At 33.3% G+C, this 16,024-nt stretch overlaps 1 protein-coding gene across 1 annotated transcript in view; it reads left to right on the plus strand.

Annotated features, from left to right (window-relative positions):
* NCK1 (NCK adaptor protein 1) overlaps positions 1–16,024 on the plus strand; it is a 70,579-nt gene that overhangs the window by 26,905 nt on the left and 27,650 nt on the right. Inside the window, exon 2 of the mRNA XM_051985605.1 lies at positions 7,285–7,335. The gene's annotated coding sequence lies outside the window, so the exon portion shown is untranslated. The remainder of the gene's footprint in view (positions 1–7,284; positions 7,336–16,024) is intronic.

Below are 16,024 nucleotides of genomic sequence, written 5' to 3' on the forward strand. Positions count from 1 at the left end.
TAAGTCTCTCCAAGCCTTTCTGTATTCATCCTGCTGGTCATTTCTTACAGAACAATAATATTCCATAATATTCATATACCACAGTTTACCCAACCACTCTCCAATTGATGGCCATTCATTTTCCAGCTTCTAGCCACTACAAACAGGACTGCCACAAACATTTTGGCACATACAGGTCCCTTTCCCTTCTTTAGTATTTCTTTGGGGTATAAGCCCAGTAGTAGCACTGCTGGATCAAAGGGTATGCACAGTTTGATAACTTTTTGGGCGTAATTCCAGATTGCTCTCCAGAATGGTTGGATTTGTTTACAACTCCACCAACAATGCACCAGTGTTCCAGTTTTCCCGCATCCCCTCCAACATTCATCATTATTTTTTCCTGTCATCTTAGCCAATCTGACAGGTCTGTAGTGGTATCTCAGAGTTGTCTTAATTTGCATTTCTCTGATCAATAGTGATTTGAAACACTCATATGAGTAATAGTTTCAATTTCATCATCTGAAAATTGTCCGTTCATATCCTTTGACTATCAATTGGAGAATGGCTTGATTTCTTATAGAGTCAATTCTCTATATATTTTGGAAATGAGGCCTTTATCAGAACCTTTAATTGTGAAGATGTCTGGAAAGCAGTTTGAAACTATGCCCTCAAAATCACTAATTGAATATTCCCTTGCCTAGCTATATATACTAAACTGATAGCACAAAGAAATCAAAGAAAGGAAAAGGACCATATATACATAAATAATTTTTATAATAATAGCTTTTTAGTTTTCAAAATACAAAGATAGTTTTCAACATTCATCCTTGCAAAACATTGTATACTAAAATCTTCTCCCTCTATTTCCCCCCTCCCCTAAACAGCAAGTAATCCAATATAGCTTAAACATGTATAATTCATCTAAACATATTTTTCCACATTTATCAAGCTGTACAAGAAAAATCAGATCAAAAGGGGAAAAATGAGAAAGAAAAAACAAGCAAGCAAAAAACAACAACAAAAAGGCGAAAATATTATGTTATGATCCATATTCAATCCCCATAGTTCTTTCTGGATGCAGATGGCTCTCTCCATCACAAGTCTACTGACATTGCCCTGAGTCACCTCGTTGTTGAAAAGTTGAAGTCCATCACTATTGATCATCACAGTTTTTTTGTTGCTGTGTACAATGTTCTCTTGGTTTTTATTCACTTCACTTAGCAGCAGTTCGTGTAAGTTTCCTCAGGTCTTTCTGAAATCATCCTGCTGATCATTTCTTATAGAACAATAAAATTCTATATCATTCATATTCCATAACTTATTCAACCATTCTCCAACTAATGGTATCTACTCAGTTTCCAATTCTTTCCTACTATAAAAAAGCTGCTTCAAACATTTTCTTGCACATGTGGGTTCTTTTCCCTTTTTGTACTTAAATGTTTTTAACAACTCTTTTTTGTGTAGTAACAGCCATAAACTGAAAACAAGTGAGGGAAGAGATTCCTCTTGTTGGGGAATAGGTAAACAAATTATGGTATATGAGTATAGTGGAATGTGTCCACAAAATATCACAAAAAATGGCAAAATGAACAGTTTTAGTTCATTCAGTTCAGGGAAACTGGAAAAGACCGCATTGAAGTGATGCAATGAAGGACATGATTAAGAGAACATTTTATTTAATACAGTGACAAATCTTATAAAGAAAAATAACTTTGACAGGCTTTAGAATTATGTTTAATGAAAAGATAAATCATGATGTTTATTACCCATATCCTGCCAGAAAGATGAAAGACTTGAAATACAGAATGAGGCATAAATTTTTTGACCATATGTTTTTGACCAGTGTGATTTTTGTTTTGTTGGACATTTCATATTCTAAAATTTAAAAAAAAAAGTTATTCAGGTTGAGAGGAAGGAGGACAGTGATAGTAAATTCTTGTTTAAGAAAAAAAAAAATATAAAGTCAACAATTGATTCCCTGTCCTCATAAAAATCACTGATCATATCAGTTTATATTGATCCATCCTATTTCTGAACTTCTGTACTATTTATCTGTCAATCTTGTTTAGCTATCACTATCAGTTGTCAACGAAGAGGTAATATGTACCAGATAAATCAAACCACCACCACTAATGGGGCCATTTCTCCTCAGATTTTGATGGAAATATTCCAGGATCCTGAACCCATCTGACCAGCAGCTGAAAACCTCCTATTTGTGTTGTCTTTTTTTAGACTGTGAGTTGAGATCAGGACTTGTTTTTTTATTTTATTTTATTTATTTATTTTGGGTATCCTTAGCACTTAAATAGATGTTTTATTCATTCATCCATGTGAGCAGTAGTCTTACCTTTTGCATATATTTTACATGTGGATGATCAAATTGGACTAATTGCCCATAGAAATGACAGGCACTATTTTTAGTGCCTGATACTATTGCTCCCTTATAGTTTTCTTTCATCCCTACAGGTCTCATTGCTGCCTAGGCTTTCCCCAACTTTAATATCTTTTATATTCAATCCCAGAAACAATCTAAGGCAGTATTTGGAATTGTAGGAGTGATTAGAGAATTAGGAGAAAAAAGTAGAGGATAAATTGCTGTATTAACTCACTTCACTTCCCTAACCTCAGTACTTGTATAAAGGAAAGATCCTCTTGAAGTTTCTTTGACAAAAGGGTTTTTTTAAACAGATACCAAATTTTGGGGGTCCAGATTTACTTTGTGATCTTTTGGGTTTGGGGTCTCTATAATTCATGTTGTCCTGTTTGATTGAATGGCCTGAAATTGTTGAAAAATATAAAATTTAATTTTACAGAAATGAAAAAGTAGAAATTTTATGTTTCAGGTAATGGATTTGATATTGGATATCTATTGAGTTTCTTTTTTCTTTATTTGAGAGTGAAATTGTTCCTATTGGGATATTGTACATCAGTGTAATGTAAATGTAATGTAAAATGATGAAATTCTTAACCTGTAGCTTAAACTTGTTTTAAAAAAATATATTTTGATAACAATTTCAAAATAATTAGGTTTTTTTGCTGAGTATTTTATTTTGGATATTTAAAACCATTATTATGAGAAGGAGTTCATAGGCTTCACCAGACTATCAAAGAGATCCATGATACAAAAAAAGAAACCTAGATATAGTGGGATTAGATTTGAATCTGCTTAATATAACAGTTGTATATAGATTTGAAATTCTTTGATATGTGATGATCATGAGAAAATGAGGAATAGATTGGATGATATCTAAAGGACCTATTAGTTTTATGTAATATTAAATTCATATGATTATATTTTATTTTTCAGGAAGCAGAATTTTATCATCTGAGAGAAAAAGAAAAACAAAATCTCTTACAAATATGTATAGTCAAGCAAAACAAATTTCAGTATTGGCCATGTTCAAAAGGATACACACATATGTGCATATATGCATGCATGTATACACACATGCCTGTTCATACACATACAGTATATCTCTGCATTTATATACACATTTCATTTTGTACTGTATAGTATTAGGAGGTGGGTAGCATGGCTTGTCATTAGTTATACTTAAAGAGTTCCTTAGTATTTCCAAGTGGTTTATTTTTACAATGTTGTCATTCTATAAATTGTCCTTCTAGTTCTGGTCACTTCATTCTATATCAGTTCATACAAATTTTCTACAGTTTCTCTATTATCGTTTCTTAGATCACAGTTGTATTCCATCATATTTGTATACCATAACTTGTTCAACCTTTTGCCCCATTTTCAATTCTTTGCCACCTGAAAAAGAGCTCTTTTTTGGACATACTTGGAATTTGTTTTATTTGAGATTTTTTTCCTTATGTTTTGTCCGATTTTCCTTTTTCTTCTTTCCCTCTTATTTTCCGTGTGTGTGTGTGTGTGTGTGTGTGTGTGTGTGTGTGTTTATGTATAAGTTTCAAGTATGTCACATGACCATCCTGCCTTGTTTATATTGATATTTACTTGCACATCCTTATTATATGAATTTTCCTAACCTTTTTCCTCCATCTCTCCCCTATCCCACAGTATATTTTATTCCTTTTCCCCTCCTAGATGTGCTGTTTAGTTAGGTTCTCTTTAGATCCTCTTTTGATAATAGATTTCAAAGGTGTTATGACTCATTTTCCCATATGTGAATTTGTTTGTTTTTTAATTTAATTTAATTTGTTTCAATTGTTTATGTGTGTTTACCTTTTTAAATTGTACATTGTGTTTCTCAATTTCTGCATTTGAACCCCAAAGTTTCTGCATAATTCTCATCTTTTTCACAGGAGTGTTTGGAAGCCCTCTCTTTTATCTAAAGTTTATTTTCCCCACACACCATAGCATTATGCTTAGTTTTTCTGAGACTTATTCTTGACTACAAATAAGCCTGTGTTCTCTGATTTCTAGAACATAGAATCCAAAGTCCCTGTTCCTTCATTGTGGTGGCTTATGTTGTTTGAATCCTTTCTTCCTAGCTGCTTTCAGTATTTTGTCTTTGATCCGGAAGCTTTGTTTTTTGGTTATAACATTCCTGGTAGTTTTTCTTTGGGGATATTTTTCAGGAAGAGACCAATGGGTTCTTTCTATTTGTGCTTTGCCTTCTGATTCTAAGAGTTTGGGATAGTTATAAGAAATAAGGGAGGAAATATAGCATTTAATACAAGGTAGATGCCATTTTACAGATGAGAGAACTGAGTCAAGTAGAGGTTAAATGACTTGCTCACTTTTGGGGAATGGCGGAATAAATTGTAATGTCATGGAATATTAATTATTGTTCTATAAGAAACAATTAGCAGGATGATTTCAGAGAGGCCTAGAGAAACTTACATTGCTAAGTGAAGTGAGCAGAACCAGGCGATCACTATATATACTAACAAAATTTTGTGATGGTCAACTCTGATGGTCATAAGGTGATTCAGGCCAGTTCCAATGGTCTTGTCATGAAGAAAACCATATGAAGCCAAAGAGGACTGTGGGAACTGAGTGTGGATTATAACATAGTATTTTCAACTTTTTTGTGGTGTTTTGCTTACATTTTATTTTCTTTATCATTTTTTCCTTTCTTGATCGGATTTTTCTTGTAGATATATATATATGAGAATTGCACCAAATGTTTAACCTATATTGGATTACTTGCTGTCTAGGGGAATGGGGGGGGGGGGAGGGGGAAGGAGTGAAAAAACATTTGGAACACAAGGTTTTGCAAGGGTAAATGTTCAAAATTATCTATATATATGTTTTGAAAATAAAAAAGCTTTAATTAAATTTAAAAAAAATCAACATTAAAAAAAAAAAAGAAAGAAAGATTTGATCAGAATTACCCAGGTAGCAAGAGTCTTCTGTTCTTATTTGAATTTAGCTCTTCTTTACTCCAGGCCAAGTTCTCTGTCCATTGTATGACCTCCATCTCTCTCAGATTTCATTAAATATGTCTAGAGTCTTTTTTTGAAAGGGTAGGAGGTAAGTGGGTCATGGTTATTGTAAGTATTGCAGTATTCTTAATTTTTTTTTCTTTGATCTGTTTTTCAGATCAGGTTTTTGTTTTGTTTTGTTTTGTTTTCTGTGAAATTCTCTTCTGTCTTTTAAAAAAATATTTTTCTAGTCTTTTGATTTTGTTTTTTAACATTGTACGATTTCCTGCTGTCTCATGGACTCATTAACTTCTGTTTGGTTCATTCTAATTTTCAGGATGTTTGTTACTTAGGCAAGGTTTGCATCTTTTTTATTTTTCTTTCCATAACACTTAATTATTTTTTAGTTTTATCTTCTTACATTATCATTTCATATGTATAAACATTTTAATCTTTTTGTCTTTAACCTTTGTTTTCATATCTTTTAGGAATTTGGGTAACAGTTATGTTTTTCTTTGAGACTTTAGTTGCAGATGTTTTAGAATCATTCTCTTCTTATGGATTACTATCTTAAGGGACCCTAATCATAATACCTTCTAATAGTGTGATTCTTTTTTTGTCTGCTCATTTTTCCAGCTTATTTTTTTTCCTTCAGACTTGATATTAGGTTTAGGTTCCTTACACTTCTGGAGGGAAGATATGGATTGATTCTGTTGCTGCTTTCTTGGGCTACTGAATATTATGTTATTCCAGAATCTCAGTCATCTCATGCCTAGATCAGCAAACTTTCAGTGCTCCTAAATTTATTTGATGATCCAGGGTAGAAGATGATAACTGGCCCTTTGTATGAGCTCTCCAAGTTTTTGATTTGGGTTTTGGTCTGAGCAACAAATAATGTTATTTTACTCCAACCCCATGAACTATCTGGTGGTTCAGAGTAAAAGCATTGCAGATTTACCCTTTGGTATGGAATTCCTGCCCAGATTATTTCCTTGCAATGTCCATAGATCTCTCTCTCTCTCTCTTTCTCCTATACCTACCTGAGTTGGAAAAATGACTTGCTGTAACTTTTTCTTGGATTTTCCCATTAAAATTCAGTTTGATGCATTTTCTTTTTCTTTTTAAAAAATTTCTATTTTCCCCAGTTTTTATAAAAAACATTTTTGGAGGAATTATACATGTACATTCACTTTTTTTTTTTTAAACATATTATGAATCATGTTGATAGAAAAAAAATCAGAACAAAAGAGAAAAATGAGGGGAAAAAAAGTGAATATAATCTGTGTAGATTTACATTCAGTCTCCATAGTTCTCTCTCTGGAAGTGGATGGCATTTTCCATCCAAAATTTATTGGGATTGTCTTGGATCACTGAACCACTGAGAAGAACCAAGTCTATCATATTTGGTCTCCACATAATCTTACTATTGCTGTGTACAAATTTTCCTGGTTTAGCTTGTTTCACTCAGCATCAATCTGGTGCATTTTCTATTTAGAGGAATGTGAGTGAGAAAACATAACTGCTTCCTTCTGCTTTGTCTTCTTGGTTCCTTCACCTGGGAATTATTTCTGCTAATGAACAACGAATAATATGAATATTGGGGGCAGCTAGGTGCTACAGTGGATAGAATACTGGGCTTGGAGTCAGGAGGGCTCATCTTTCTGAGTTGAAATCTGACCTCAAACATTTATTAGACCCTGGGTAAGTCATCTTATTGTGTTTGTGATATGAACTAGAGGAGGAGATTGTAAACCATTCCAATATCTTTGTTAAGAAAAAACCTCAAATGCCGTTATGGAGAATCAGGTAATATGGAAATGACTGAAACATATCAACAATATGATTATTATACCAATATTTTATTAGTTATTATTTACCAAAACTTAATAATTGATTTGATGTTAAATACTTTGGATGATAATTATGTTCCATAAATATTGACTGGAATTTCTCTTTTCATAGGCACACAACACTGAATGTAAATTTGAAGTAAGAAGAATTAATGTAACAAAGGTATGCATAGATTTTTCTTTGCCTTTGTAAAATCTAGAATTTATTGCTTTCAAACTTCCAGTAACTTCCAACAACTAAACAATATCTTTATTTTATAGCACATAGAGTAATAAGATTAAAAATTTATTTGAAAGGGCAGTGGTGCCCTGATTATTATAGCTTCTTTCATCTTTGAAATTTTTTTTTCTATGACTGTATTCAAATTTGTCTTTTAAAGTTATTAGGAAGCTACTCTTGAGCAGGGAGTGATATGTTTTGACTTGTGCTTTGGGAATATCAATTTGTTGAGTATATGGAAAATTCAGGGAGAGACTAGAAACAGGAAGAGTACTTAAGAAATAATTCTACTAGTCTAAGTGGAAATAATGAAATTTTGAACTAGGACAGTGATTATGTGAGAGAAAGAGAAGGGGACAGATTCAAGAAATGTGCATGGGAAATGTAGGGTGGAAAAAATGCTGGTTTCAGATTCAGAGAATCTGAGGTTTAAATTTTTCCTATATAAACTACCAGTATGACTGTGGATAAGTCCCCAACATCTCTGAACCTCAATTTTTTTATCTTTAAAATGAGAAAGGTGGATGAGATGATTTTTGCATTCCTTTTTTGCTCTAGAGATCCATCCTAAAATCTTATGAGATAAAAATAAAGGAGTTGAATGGCTATGATGGGGGTTTGGGTGAGGCAGGTAGCATATCCATAATGGAGAGGGCAATTTTGAGAATGAGTCTAACATTGCAAATCTGGGGATAGTTGTGGTATGCTTCACAAAAATAGGGATGTCTAGAGGAGGTTTAGAGGAAAGAATAAAGATTTTCATTTTATACTTAGTTCGAGATTCCTACGGGATAGAAATAGGCAGTTGGTGATGTTGAGAGTAGAGCTTAGGAAAGCAGTTCTAGATATATTAATTTGCAAGTTACTTGTATAAAGATAAAATTTGAACCCCTGGAAGTTGACGAGATCACCAAGAGAGTATATAAAAAATGAATACCTAGCACAAAGCTTGGATAAACAGGGCACAGGACATGAATGGCGATCCACGAAAGAAGACTGAGAAGTAGTAGACGAGAGAACCTTGAGTAAGTAGCATCATGAAGCTCTAGGGAGTACAGAGTATCCAGTTTTTAGCAGTGTAAAATGCTGAGATTGAGAAGGATGAACACTTGAGAAAAGGCCATTAGATTTTCTAAGTAAGAGATGATTGCCAACTCATGGATAAAATAGTTGAGTGATCATATCAGAAGCCAGATTGTAAGGGCCTGAGAAGTGAGGGTCAAGCCGGAAAATGCAAACACTGAATGGAGATGGCTTTGCCAAGGAGTTTGGAATTGAAAGAGAAGAGTTGTAGAGTGTGATGGTTTGAGGGAATGGTAGATATAGGTAAAGTTTTTTTGAGGATGAGAGTGCCCTGAACTTAATTGTAGGAAGCAGGAAAGAAGTCAGCTAAAAAGGGATTGAAAATTAGACAGATGAAGAAGCAGCCAAGATGGCAGAGTAAAGGCAGGAACTTCTCAGATCTTTCTAGCCATTGACAATTTAGAAGGCCGGCAAGAAAGATCTGGGGCACCAGGGTGGGAACCTAGCATGGACCCTACAAGTACAGCTCTGGCCTCAGCTCTAGAGCCCAAAGGTCAGTAAATCAGGATCTCTGCATTAGCAGTAGCACTGGCGGTTTCTAGACCTTTCAGCCCAGAGATATTGAAGATGATTTGGAAGGTTGGCAGAAAAGATTGGTTGGTTGTATGAGAAGACTTTGGGAAATCAGCAGACCAAGACAGGGTATGGGCAGTGGTGGCAGTGGCAACTAGTCAGGAAGATTTTTGTTGATTGAACACACTAGATTTTACAGCTATAGGGGAGCTGGGACACTCCTAATATCCAGGGTAGGAAAGTCAGGTCCCTAGTAGGATCTCTGAAAACAGCTGCACAAAGCCCTGAAGCTTGGGGTGGGACACCCTTCAACCTGGAAATTGAGCCCTACTTTAACAGATTATTGATTATTAATGAGCAGACAACAGAAAACGTTTCTGACCCACACACAGTGACTATGGTGACAAAGAATATCAAAACATAAATCCCAGAAGAAGACAACTAAGTCCAAGCTCCTACATCCAAAGTCTCCAAGAAAAAGAAAAAAAAATTTCAAACTGTGGGAAAGCTCAACAGGGATTTTGAAAATTAAGTAAGAGAGAAAGAGGAAAAATTATGAAGAGAATTGAGAATGGTACAAAAGGAAATAGCAAAAGCTTAATGAGAAGAAGAATGCTTTAAAAAGCAAAATTGGTCAAATAGGAAAGGAGGTACAAAAGCTCACTGAGGAAAACAATTCCTTAAGACTTAGAATTGAGCAATTGGAATCTAATGACTTATTTGAGAAATCAAGATATACAATAAAGCAAACCCCCAAAATATGAAACAGTAGGGAAAAATGAAATCTCATTGGAAAAGTAGTTGACCTAGAAAATAGATCCAGGAGAGAGAATTTAAAAATGATTGGTCAACCTGAAAGTCATGATCAAAAAAAAGAGCTTGGACATCATTTTTCAAGATATTATCAAGGAAAACTGTCCTCATACTCTAGAACCAGAGGGTAAAATAGAAGTGGAAAGAATCCAGTCACCTTCTGAAAGAGATCCCAAAATGAAAATTTCCAGCCAAATTTCAGAACTTTTAGGCCAAGGAGAAAATATTGCAAGCACTCAGAAACAATTCAAATTTAGTGGAGCTACAGTCAGGATAATACAAGATTTAGCAGCTTCTATATTAAAGGACCCAGAGGGCTTGGAATATGATATTCTGGAGAACAGTAGAACTAAGATTACACACAAGAATCGCCTATCCAGCAAAAGTGAGTATAATTTTTCAGGGGACAAGATGTAAATTCAATGAAATAGAAGATTTTCAAGCATTTGTGATGGAAAGACCAGAGCTGAATAGAAAATCTGATTTTCAAATACAGAACTCTGGAGAATCATAAGGAAGTAATCAGGAAAGTGATATCATAAGAGATTTCAATGTAAGATTTATCTGTTTACATTCTCACATAGGCAGATGATATTGTAACTCATTTTCGTTAATATGGCAGTTTGAAGAAGTACATATACAGAGAGGGCATAGGTGTGAGTTTAATATTTAAAAAAATGAAAGGGGTGAGAGGAATGTATTAGGAGAAAGGATAAGGGAGAAGTGTAATGGTGTAAATTATCTGCTATAAAAAGAAACAACAAAAAGCTTTTACAGTGGAGGGGAAGAGAGGGATGAGAGGGTTAGTGAGTGAACCTTGCTCTCATCAGAACTGGCTCAAAGAGAAAATACCATACATGCTCATTAGAGGTATAGAAATATTTTACCCTGCAGGAAAATAGGAGGGGAATGGAATACTGTAAGAGGAGAGGGTAATAAAAGAAAAGGCATATTTGAGGAGGGATAGAGTGAAAGGATAGAGAAAATAGAATAAATGAGGGAAATAAGTTAATAAAGTAAATGTAATAAGAATTATAAAGCAAATTTCTCTGATAAAGATTCATTTCTCAAACATAGAGGAAACTGAGTTAAATTTATTTTAAAAAAAAAAAAGCCATGCTCCAGTTGATCAAAAAATATCATCTGTGTTCAGAAGGCATTCATGCATTACCTTTGATTTAACAATACCACTATTAGGCATGATTCCCAAGAGAGATTAAAAAAAAAAAAGGATCTATATGTACAAAATATATTTATAGTGACTCTCTTCTCAGGGTAAAAAAATAGGAAATTGAGAGGATGCTCATGAATTGGGAAGTGGTTGAATAAGTTGTGATTAGGATAGAATATTATTGTTGTATGGGAAATGATGAGCAGGATGCTCTCAGAAAAACTTGGAAAGTCCTCTATGAACTCAAGCAAAGTGAGATGTACAGTGTATAAAGTAATAGCAATGTTCTGAAATGACCAGCTGTAAAAGACTTTGCTATTCTTAGCAGTACAGTGATTCACGACTACTTTGAAAAACTTATGATGAAAAATCCTATCCATACCTAGAGAAGAAGAGATTGATTGTGTACAAGTAGATTGAAGCATACTCTCACTTTTTAAAAAAATTTTTTTTCTTGGGTTTTTATTTTTTTAGAGTGATATATTTTCTTTTACAACATGACTTTTATGAAAATGTTTTGTATAACTTTATATGTGGTTTCTTAATGGGAGCTGGAGTGGGAATAAAGGTGAGAATCTGGAATTCAAAATTTTAAAAAACAATGTAAAGAAATTGTTTTAAATGTAACTGGGGAAAATATTAAATAATTTTTAAAAAACTAAAGATGGATTTATTGACGGATCAAGCAGTTAATGAGATTAGGTTCCAAGGGATAGTAGGGATCGCCTTTATTGGAGACTAGGGCAAAGAAAGAATGAGGGTTGTTCTGAAAAGATCATAGGATCATAAATTAGCATTAGTTCAGGTAAGTCTTTCCAGGCTTTTCTGAAGTCAGCCTGTTCATCATTTCTTATAGAATAATAATATTCTGTATTTGTATATATACCACACACATATGTTTATATATATGGTACATTTTATGTACCATAGCTTATTCAATTATTCCTCAACTGATGTGCATCCACTCAAGTATTTCTTAATTTCTGAGCTGATTTTTTTTTATTATAGTTGTTCTAACTCTTTCTTTCTTTAGATTCTAAATCTAAATAGCTATTCTAAGTCTAAATATCCCACTTAAACTTTTCCTTCCTTATAAGATGTAACCTCTTCTTTATGCCTAAATAGATTAAACTGTTTTCTGCTATGGAAATGCGTGTATTTGTAAATGAAAAAAAAAAAAAAGAATTACGTTTAGGTTGATACAATCCAGGCTTGTGATTTCATTAATTTAAGGAGCTTTCTCATAAGTAAGTTCCTTTTTTCCAAGGCAAATGGCTACCTCGATACTCTGCACTTTATAATCTTAGGAAGTTGTCTAGGGCACTGAAAGATTGTTAGTTGTCTAAAATCAAAAGGCCAGTGTTTGTCAAATGTTAAGACTTGAACCCAGAAACAAAGATCATTCTAAGAGGCTAATTTTCTATACTAGGATGCATCTCTTATAATTACTATATTTTAATTAGTTTCTATTGCCATTATCATTTTGTTTAAATCCTGTGCCCTTATTATTTTGTTTAAATCTTGGTGCCAATGAAATGGTATTTCAGTTAGCCAAAATGTAGGATGCTAGCTTGGTTGTTTTCTAGTTTATATTCCAAAAACAAGAGCTACAGTCATGCTATCAGACAAATTTCAAAAACAAAAACTTAACAATACAAAGATACACAGGGAAGTTATATTATTCGGAAACAAACTATTATCAATATTAAACTGTATCTTTCAAATATAAGTTTTGGAAAATGTAAATTTATGAGGGATAGAAATTTATGAAGAAAAACTGAATTCTAAGAAGATATAGTTAGTAAAACAGTGGTAGTAGGAAATTTCTCTTTTTATGAGATAAATTTAGTTCTAATATCTAAACCAATGAGAAGATAAGACAAAATACTGTAGACCAATATAAAATTAATAAGTATTGGGGTTTTTTTTTTGTTTTAGAAAATATTTTATAATAGCTTTCAAAGTATTTTGCATGTTAACTCATTTTATACCTTGTAATAACCCTGGGAGATGGATACTGCTATCCTTTTTTTTTTAAACAAATGAGAAAATAGAAGCTAAGAGGGTTTAAGCCCAGGGTCACCCAGGTAGAAATTGTGTCTTGAGGCAAAAATCTTATCTCAGGTCTTCCTGATTCTGAAGCTAGCACTCTATTCTCACTGTGTTACTTAGATGTCTCTAATTCAGAATTTTTATTTATTCACTTATTTATTCACATCTTATATTTACTTTTTTTAAAAATTCACATTTTGTATTCTTTTTTTTTCAATAGCTTTTTATTTACAAGTTATATGCAAGGGTAATTTTACGGAATTGATAATTGGTAACCTTTTGTTCCAACTTTTCCCCTCTTTTCCCCCACCCCTTCCCCTGGATGGCAGGATGACCAATACATGTTAAATATATTAAAGTATAAATTAAATACAAAATAAGTATACATGACCAAACTGTTATTTTGCTATACAAAAAGAGACAGACTCTGAAATATTGTACAATTAGCCTGTGAAGGAAATACAAAATGCAGGTAGGCAAAAATATAGGGATTGGGAATTCAATGTAATGGTTCTTAGTCATTTCCCAGAGTTCTTTCGCTGGGTGTAGCTGGTTCAGTTCATTACTGCTCCATTGGAACTGATTTGGTTCATCTCATTGCTGAAGATGGCCAGGTCTATCAGAATTGATCATCACATAATATTGTTGTTGAAATGTATAATGATCTTCTGGTGCTGCTCATTTCACTCAGCATCAGTTCATGTAAGTCTCTCCAGGCCTTTCCGAAATCATCCTGTTGGTCATTTCTTACCGAACAATAATATTCCATAATATTCATATACCACAATTTATTCAGCCATTCTCTAATTGATGGGCATCTACTCAGTTTCCAGTTTCTGGCCCTTACAAAGAGGGCTACCACAAACATTTTTGTACATACAGGTCCCTTTCCTTTCTTTTAAGATCTCTTTGGGATATAAGCCTAGTAATAGCACTGCTGGATCAAAGTGTATACACAGTTTTATTACTTTTTGAGCATAGTTCCAAACTGCTCTCCAGTAATTCAGCATTTTTAAACAAAATTCCATCAGACAGAGTCTAGCAATATATCTAGCAAATCTTTGATTATAATAAGTTGGATTTGGGTGAAAAGATGGTTAAACATCAAGAAAACAAATATGACAACACTAAAAAGAAAATCATCTAAATTCACATGATAATCTCAATATATATGTTGAAAAAGCATTTGACAAAATACAACACTCATTTATGCAAAAATTTCTACAAATTAGAGATTTTTTTGGGTATTATTTCAAATATAATAAAGTATTTAATACCAGAAGTAATCATTAAGTGTAGAAATTTTCTCAGTAAATACAGCAGTAAAGCAAAAATACTCATTCTCTCTATTATTTGGTGTAATTCTAGAGATGCTAGAGGTTAATATAAGTTTTTATTAACCATTATGTAAAAAAGGAAACAAATGAAAGAAAAGTAAATGTTAGGGATATAGAACTTGAAGGATATGCAGTAGTTTGTTGTATAATATCCAACTTGCAAATAGTCATGTATACAGATTCTTGAATTTTCTCTCTGCCTTTGAAGAGCAATTAGTCTAGTGGGTAAGTGATTTGTGAGAGGGTACTTATGTTCTTAGTGCCTCCATGTTCCTTTTTTTTTTTTTTTTTTTTTTTTTTTGCTTTTTTTGCTTTGGTACTATGAAATTCCTTTTCTTTCATGCAATTGTGAAAGAATACCGGTCTGGGATTTGGAAGTTATATGTGACATTGGTTAAATCACAAATTTCTTTATCTGTAAAATAGAATTGGTTTAGATGGTATATCCAACTTTAAAATTATTTGAATTATGACTAAAAGGCAAGAATAAATGTTTTGAATTGAATTTTAAAGTTTTTTTTTTTCCAAATGAAAATTTACAATTACAAATATTTGCCCAGGTATGTTTTTTCCTCCTAGAACCATTGGAATTCCCCCTCCACCTCACCCCCCCATTTTCTTTATTATTATTATTATATCTAATCACCAGCTTTTGACTCTGTTTTTTATTCCCCTTTCTTCCTTTAGAACCTTTTTCCTCACTGACTTTCTAAATTGATTACTTCTGTCCTTTCTTTATGCTCTAGTAAATTGGAAATAGAAAGGTGTTCTTCAAATGAAAGATCAAATTTCTTTTAGCACCTATGTGGTGATTGCATCTACTAGAAAGACCAGTATAGCACAAACTGGTCAAGACATTGGTATATTTAGTTGCCTTAGTTTTCATAAATCCTTTTTTAAAAATGAACTTAGAGTCCTTCATAGGTTCTTCTTGGGTATGTTCTTTAAGCTTGTATTCCTCTAATTATATGCTTATATTAGCAGTTAGCACTAGTTCACTCTGTTTGGCATCAGTTCGGGCTTGTTAATCACCATATGGAAATCAAAATATTCCAAACTCAACCCTTCCCTTTTTTTTTTTTTTTGTGCTTATTCATGGGTGCTGGCCTTTTATTTCCAGGAGGACTTCTGGGTTCAGTCCTATAACTTAAGACAACCAACAAGCCTTGCAGTGCTCAATTACAGGTCATTGTAGGCTTCCTCTAGCCTTTGTTACCCTCTCTACTTAACTACAGGAAGCACATCCCCTTTCCTCCCTCTCTTTCCTTTTTACTAAGATTGTCTCATCTGCTCACTACCGTGATATTCCCAGATTCCAGATTCAATAGAGAACCTATTCTCAGGATGTTCTTCTCCCCTTCCCCCAAGCCTCCTCTTCCTAGTAATGTGAACATTTTTGTAAGCATTTGTTAAAGCCTTATTTTTCATCCTTTGTGTAACTCATTAAGGGATCACAGCTTGTCCAACTTGTTTTTGTTGATTCTTGTAGAGGTCTATGTTATATTAAGCATCACTTTTAAGGATACCAAAGTATCCTTGGTCTGTTCTCTTTGTCCTAGTTATACCCTAGTGAGCTTTAGTTAATGGCCATATGTGGTTGAGCTAACAAATTTTCCTGCTTCAGTGTTTTCTATGTCTAGACTCTAGTTCTTTTATCCCTTGT

This window comes from Antechinus flavipes, chromosome 3, assembly GCF_016432865.1.
Source record: "Antechinus flavipes isolate AdamAnt ecotype Samford, QLD, Australia chromosome 3, AdamAnt_v2, whole genome shotgun sequence".
Classification (NCBI taxonomy): Eukaryota; Metazoa; Chordata; class Mammalia; order Dasyuromorphia; family Dasyuridae; genus Antechinus; species Antechinus flavipes.